The sequence below is a fragment of the Triturus cristatus genome, chromosome 5_1 (assembly GCF_964204655.1).
Source record: "Triturus cristatus chromosome 5_1, aTriCri1.1, whole genome shotgun sequence".
Classification (NCBI taxonomy): domain Eukaryota; kingdom Metazoa; phylum Chordata; class Amphibia; order Caudata; family Salamandridae; genus Triturus; species Triturus cristatus.
In genome coordinates this window covers 453,957,915-453,966,134 of record NC_140587.1, presented here as the reverse complement: position 1 = coordinate 453,966,134, position 8,220 = coordinate 453,957,915, and positions in this window count along the sequence as shown.

Sequence of the window (8,220 nt, the reverse complement as noted above, 5' to 3'; positions counted from 1 at the left end):
CCTCCCACCAGATTACGAGTAATTTTGTTATCTGGTGGGCGGGTGGCATGACGGTCCCGCGGTGGTGCAGATTAAAGGCTCATAGTAAGCATTGTAACTGCACCGCCACAGGATTGCCAATGAATGTTCCTGCACGGCATGGACTGAACAGTCAATGCCATGCAGGAACAGGGGTGTACTCACACAGGGGGGGCACAACATGTGCCCCCTGCATGTACTCCCATGCACAAAGGGCAACAGAGGATCTTGTAGGACCCCCTTTGTTTCCCCAGCGCCAGCCATTTTATGGTGGGTCACCTCCATGAAAAGGCTAGCAGTGAAGAAACTCATAAGATGCATGGTGGTGCCACTGCAGCACCGCCATGCGTATTGCTTTCGCAGACCGCCACACCACAGTCAGGGGTCGCAGATCACTGGCAGGTGAAGCGGTCCCAAAGCGCTCTGCCCGGCATACTCATAATACGGCGGTCGGACAGCTGGTGCGGCTGTCCCTGACCGCCACCGCACCTCTACCATGGGTTGGGAGGTTCAATGGACCACTGAACTCGTAATCAGGCCCTTACTGTGTATATAGAAAGGTAAAAATAAATCTAAACCTAAAGGTATAATGTAAATCACTAATAGAAAATTGTTTGTATTCTATGCATTAGGCTTGAGACATGAATTTAAGATCCCTGACCTGAGTAAGGCAACCTTACATTTAAGCTCCCCTCTTTTACAGTGAGGTTGAAACTCAACATGCTGACATTTGGAGCAGTCCTTCTTCCTGGCAGAGTATCCACAGACCCAGAAGTGTACTGAAGGTTTGATGTTTGAAGTCCAGTATGTATACCCAGTTGTGCCTTTTACAGTGGGGAGAAGCTTCTAGAGGCATGCCCTGGAAATGGGCAGATACACTGCCTCCCCTGCCTTGGCTCCAGCTAAGTACAGGGGGTTTTCATCCCTTTGTGTGGAGGCAGGACACAGCCTGTTCAAGTGTAGGCAGGGCTGTGCCCAGCTCCTCTCTCCCACCCTGCTTTGATAGCCCATCTAATCACACCTAAGCTCCCCATTGCGTGTTGCTGTCTCGGAGGACTACAAAAAGCTCAACTGTCAGCCACACCCAGTCATGTGACCCAGAGACAGGGACAGGCTGCAGGCACCAATGGGCTAAGTTAGCAAGAAAATGCCTACTTTCTAAACGTGGCTTTAAAAAGGCTTTTTCAGAATTGCAATTTAAAATCCGACTTCTCCGTATGTTAGGATTTTAAATCGTGATTCCAGAGATACCAAGCATGAACTGGTAACCTATTCCCATTTGAAAATCACACTCTGTAATACGGTAATTCCAATCTTATCATATGGGAGAGGTAGGCCTTGCAGTAATGAGAAAAGAATTATAGAGTTTTTCACTACCAGGGCATGTAAAACGTAAAAGTACATGTCCTACTTTTTAAATATATAGCACTCTGCCCTCTGAGCTGTCCAGGGCTTACCCTAGGAGTGACATATGTATTAAAAAGGAAGGGTTGTGCCTGGCAAAAAGGTTTATTTTGCCAGGTCAAGATGGTAGTTTGAAACTGCACACATAGGCTCTACAATGGCAGGCCTTAGGCATGTTTTCAGGGCTACTTAAGTGGGTGGCACAATTAGGGCTGCAGGTCCAACAATAGCATTTAATTTACAGACCCTGGGCACATGTAGTGCCACTTTGCCAGGGACATACATGCAAATTAAATGTGCAATTGGGTATAAGTCAATCTAACATGATTTAAGGAGAGTGCACAAGCACTTTAGCACTGGTTAGCAATGGTAAAGTGCACAGAGTCTTGAGGCCAACAAAAACAAATTCAACAAAAATAAGAGGAGGAAGGCAAAAAGTCTGGGGATGGATCTGTAGAAAGGACCAAGTCCAACACCAAATAACTGTATTGAACTGAACGAAAAAACAAGCTTGTCTTGTATCCTCAACAGGACTAAGTGGGTGATATTGTGGCAGTGCCTTGCTTAGAAAAAAGAGGGTCTCTGATTATGATTCTTCTGGCTCATTTGTTTTAAATAAAAAATAATTTATTTAAAAAAAATCTTTCTTGAACACTGAATCTCAATGAGCTGTTTGAGTCTTTTTGCTATATGTTGAGTCTTAACTCTGTAAAAACTGATGATTATTTATGAAATAACTTTTCAATACATGCAACATTGACTTTAAATGAACCACTTATGCTTTAGGTTAAGTTGGCACGTGCTCTTGTTATCAAATAAAAAATACAATTAATCAATTACATTTCCATGGCACCAGAATCAAGTTCATAGGCTAATTTTGTTATACAATAATACAATAATAATGTGCATATTGTTGGTTGACTGCAAGGATATCTAACTTTATTAGTGCAGTCACATACAATTGGCACTTACGACGATATATCAATCTTCCTCAGACGAAAACTAGATTGGTCTGATGCTGAAATTTTATGGAAGAGGAAACTTGTTGCAAAATATATGAAAACAGAGAGAAACAAACTTGAACAGCATAGCCAACAACGTAGAGTGCCCATGAAAACAAGAAGAATAAAAGATGAAAATAAATAATATAATAAGTAACAGAGTGATGTTCCCACGTTGTGTGTCTTTATGGAAAAGCAATCACCGTGGCTCACTTCGTTCTAATTAAGAAGTTATCTTCAATAAATTAATCGACATGGTTGGACAGACTACAGCAACTAAGTCAAGTTGCCCAGATGGTGAGTCAAGCCTAGCACTTGCTATCTGAGGCAGCAGCAGATTGTTCATCCGTTCCTTTTCGGGTATTGAAGGTATGTATTAAGACCAGGGCCATCCTATATTCAAAATTATTGGAAAGATCCTCCTACAGCATCTGAGAATAAGGGCATTGGAGTTAACTTTCTGTCACTAACTCAAAGTGAGATTCTACAGTCTGATAGGACTGTTTAGGGGAGCATTAATCACATAGGCACTGATATGTTCCCCTTCAGCATTACTTTGTCTTTATATTTCTTTGTGAACAACATTGAGAAGTTTGACAGAGGGAACCAGTGGTCAATCTTTAATAATTGGATAATTCAACCTCTACTCTTTTGGATTGTCTCATTACTGTACCCAGAAAACAAACTTGATTTTATTAGGATAGGTGAAAGGCAATGATAGCTTTGCTTGTGGACTGAGGCAAGGGTGTCTTCTTGCACCTTTTTTATTGAATGTATGTGTTGCTAGCCTTACCCACACATATGCTCAGACTGCAGTATTGATGGTATAGCTGCGATAAACAAATCCATGACATGGCATTGTTAAGTCCTTGATAAACCTCACATGCTATTTTAGTGGCCACATGAGTAAAACTTGCCAGGTTGAAAGTAAAATTAAAAGACACACTTGGAGGATTTCAGTACCACTTATATCACAGTTTCATGAAAAAAGGCTAAATAATGGAATTATCAAAGCACTTCTGTGAATGCAATAACTAGAATTGTTCTGCATCCAGTCGTTGGAACTTTATTACACTTTAATGTCAAGTGCTTCACAATCACACTCACGCATTAGCGATGGTTAAGTTAAACCTGTTGCTGTTTGTTTTCCTGGTTTTCTGAATAGTTTAGACTCTCTGATTAGGAGGTCCATCCCCAGGGGAGACACACTGAGCATCAAAATCCAACTCAGGTTATGGCAATAAAGGAACCAGTACAATAATGAATGGCATGCCAATAACTCTTATGTACTTCAAATTCGGAATCATTCTAACCTTGCTATCTGCAGTGTACCTGAAACTCAACCCAATAAAAACTTTGCTTGACCTGATTATTAGAGAATCCTCAACAACCCTTATCTTGGTGTTTGTCAACAGTGTGTACTTCGAAGTCATCTCCCCAGTCTCTCGTCATCACCAAATATCTGGACTTTCTCATTGACCCTTCTGTATCCCTCAAGGAACATTCCAAGATACTTGCACAAACAGTATGGTTACAGTTTTTATAGCTGCTCAAAATCAACCTCTATTCCAAATCTCCGGCCATATTCCAGACCCCATCACTTATCATACATCTATAAAGACAAAGTTTAGTGCTGTTACAAGGTTGCACATAGTCAAGGTTTAGTTCCAGGATTTGCAGTATGTGTGTGAAGTGTCAGTATGTGTAGTGGCAGTGTGCCAGTGTGACTAGTGTCAAGCTCTGCAATGTGAAGATGGGGAAATGGCGGTGTCATGGGCAGTGCAAGGGAGGGAGAGACAGAGAGAGGGTTTTGTGGGTGTATGCCAGTGCCTGTATGTCAGTACATGGTTGTGTGTTTCCATTATTGTCTTTCCATTACGCAATGCGTAAGTTTAACAACCCCTACTATCTTTTTTAAATGTCAGTTTTTGATCACCGTAAAGGCAGAGATGTTTTAAGGCATGGGCAAAGTGGGCATTGGCGCTGTGCCACCAGCCTTTCAGCGCCCTCCCCATAGAGCCGGCTCTGTTTTACAGACAGTTCTGTCCTAATGACCTCAATTGATTCTTAAACATGTTGGGGCAGATTTATGTTAGACTTGCGCCACTTTTACGCCGCCGTTGCGTCACTTTTGTGACGCAGTAGTGGCGTAAACCCTGCACCACGATGCGCCCTATTTACATCGTGTTGCATCTACGGTGTAAAGCCCTGCGCCACATTAAACCTGCGTCAGGTTTAATGTATGCAGGGTGGGCGTTCCAGCGGAAAAAGCCTCGGAAAAGTGACACAGTGAAATCTACAAGATTTCACTCAGTCACTTTTCCGACGCTGCTGCGTCAAAACCTTGCGCCTGCTTGAAGCAGGCGTAAGGCATGGCGCAGCATGTAAGGTATGGGCAGCCCCTAAACATTGCTGGAGTTGCGTCGTGCTTGCGACACGACTCCAGTAATGCGCCGCCCTTACGCCATCAGATGCGTCACGCATCTGTTTATCCTTGCGCCACGATGCGCTGCATTGTAAATGCGGCGCATCTGTGGTGGCGCAAGGGTAAACTTGCGTGACGCATCTTTCCTGGCGCATCCCTGCTGATTTGCAGGGATGCGCCAGGAAACATAAATCTGCCCCACATTGTTTTAAATACCTTTTCCTTTTATGTATCTATAATACGGGTAATGTGTGGGAGTTTATCTCAGGCATTTTGCAGAGAAATGTTGTGTTTATGTTTTTCACCACCATGCAACATCCATTAAAGTTTATTTTAGATCGAAACATTTCCTTACATATAAGAAATGGGAGATGGTCACATAGATTATTTGCAATAACATTAGTGAGCTGCTGTTGTGTTACAATATGGGTAACACACATTACAATGCCTGAATATTAGATGGAAGCACATTTAGAATTTGTGACCAAGCCAAAGAGGGCATGAAAGACTTAAATTATTTGATCATAAATTTGATCATAAATGTAAGCTTCTCCGAGCAGCGGCCTCCAGAATATGTTTGGCCCAGGGCCCCCAGCATCCTTAAGATGTCCCTGTGTGAGGGCATTTTATGAAGCCGCCCTTACTATTTCAGGGCAGTGAAATGCGCAGGGGATGGTTGGAAAATGCTAGCCCTTTCCCATATACATTCTCCTGTGGCCAGAAGCACAACACTGCAGAGTTGTGTATGAACACTGTCCACTCCTCTGAGGGGGACACATGGTGCCCATACCCTGCCAAACACAAAGCGAAGATGTACTTGACCAATGAAAATCGAAGAAGAAGCGCATTGGTTTGCAGTTTTGCAAGTCTCTTATGTGTTTTGACATTAAAACCATAATTTAAAAAGATAAGGAATGCACGCGTTTATTTTTCAATTATCATACCGAAATTCGTGTAATCTTCATTTTAAGAGATTTAATGAGCACGCACATTGACGGTTGCTCTAGTGAATAATTTAGAAAATCTCCCAAATATTTTCTTATTGTGCTGCTGTTTTGGTATAAAATAACGAATAGGTAATGCAAAGTGTACATAGCTTTTTAGATGGGCACAACATTCAATATAGACAAAATCTCTCAGGCGCTTAGTGAATGGTTCACATAGTTAAAATAAAAATGTCATAGATGTTGGAACAAATCTCACATTGATACAATACAATACATTTCCAGAAGACAAATACTTTATTTTTCAAGACCGCCAACCAATGAAGCATTTTCTGTTACATGCTTTCATAAAATAACTTAGTTGGCACTGTTAAAAAGACCTTGCAGCTGCAGGGGTACTTCTTAGAAATGAAGTTTGTGTTTACACAGGTGCAGCCATATTCAACACAATTTTCCATGCAATGCAAACAGCTGCTTGTGCTATTTTTGGCAGGCCTATTCCCAAATAAAACATTTGTATCAACCAGTCGCTATGTGAAAGGAAAATACTTGGTGAATTCCTTTCCGAGGATGAAGTGCTTGTCATGCCTTGTAAGCATTTTATCATAATAAATAGTTTTAACAAGTGGTGCTTGAGCAGTTTTTATTGTAAGTGATGAAATGATACCACTACAGTGAACTGCAATGGCGTCCCAGCGCTCATATTCTCAAAGTACTTTCATTCTCTGGGAGCTTCACAGGTAGTTAGTTCCAAATAGTGTGATTTTATCAGATCAGATTATTTCAGTGTGAGGCGTTAATCGTAGTAGCTGCTGGCCATAGTCTACCCTGTGCATACAGTACTAGCATAGGTTACAACCAGAAAATTCCACTTAAGGGCAGTGATGCTAAAAGGCAAATTCTGTGAGAAATGTTTTGAGGGGTTCCTGGGTCAATCACATGTTATTGGCTCCAATTGCATCAGTTGTACTGGTTTTAGGCCCTGTACCAGGATCCTCTTTTTGGACTTGACTCTCAGGATAGCGACACGGAGAAATTCAAGGGTGACAGAGTGAGGTGTTGTGGACCAAAAACTCATAACTAAGTCAACAGTAATATTCAATAAATCAATGTCCAGCCAGCGCTAATACTTTAAAAAGGAAAAGTATTTTAATGCTCACATCTCTTATGAGACCCTGTTGAAGGTTCTTGCAAGAATAACCAGGAGGAATAGCAGCTACGCTTACGATTTACCACAAAGGACAACTAACCCTAAAAGTCTCATCTGGTGACCTCATCTGTCAGTTTCCAAGCGACCAATCATACGCCTACAAGGTTTCACTTGAAAATCATACATTTTCTCCTAAAAGGGCCTACTGCTTTAACATTTGGCTGTTCATAACAAAAAAGGCAGATCCACAGGTTTTGTCAAATTAGTTGCAATCAAGGAGAGATGCTTACTATCTTTGAAAAAAAACCTTGCAACTACAATTAGAAACAGCCTATAACTGCCTAAAGCCATTGAATTGACACTCTGGGTTAAGGGCTGCTTCACTCCCTGCTTGTCTGTGATTCATCCTGTAACTGGTCCCTTCTGCTACTTGATGGGACTGCAGACAATCTTGTGGATGGTGCTGTTGACTAATTCACCCACTGGCTGCTGGAGACATTCCCCACTGACTTGTGGAGCTTCTGCACACCAGCCACATTCCTCGCCACGTCTGCGCCTCTGCAGTTGCGGTGAACTGGGCCTCGGCCATTGCACTGAGTGATACAGGTGGTATGAATTGTTTGACTCTTCCCTGGTTCTCATGCTGGTTGAATGACAAAGCTTCCCTCAGCATGAAGTCAGCTACTTCTCCTGTGTGGTTTTGCAGCCTGGGGGTTGAGATGCCACAGAGCAGCCAGAAAGGTCTAAGAAGTGTGAGGAGTGGGAATGACACACTGGTGGATCAATGGGGGCAGGATGACCTAGATGGGCCAAGCGTGGTGCAGCTGTGGGCAAAATTGAGTGGTTGAGGGAGAACATCTCCGGAGCTGCCTCAGCACAAGCCGGTCATTCTCTACCCAGACCAAGGAAGGCAGGAATAAAATCTACCCAACACAGCATCTCAGTTTTTTATGAGGAAGACTGGCCACTCTAGGCCTAATGGCACTCATGATGAAAAAACTAATTGGGGCTTCCTCCTCTTATTAATGGCATGAATTTAGGAGCTAACCCCACTGACACTATCATCCTTTACTGTGCAAACATCTGAAGACCTGCGGCTCCAAAAGTGAATGAGGAGTGTGTAAAGTAACACTACATATCTGCCAAGGTTGCACGTATAGCAAAATAGAGGCCAGATTAAGCATATTGGGGACACAGCTGGCCAACAAGAACTGGCCCAGAAATTCACATCCAAACCTGGAGAGGACACCTGCAGCCCTGCAGGTACTAATACCAATG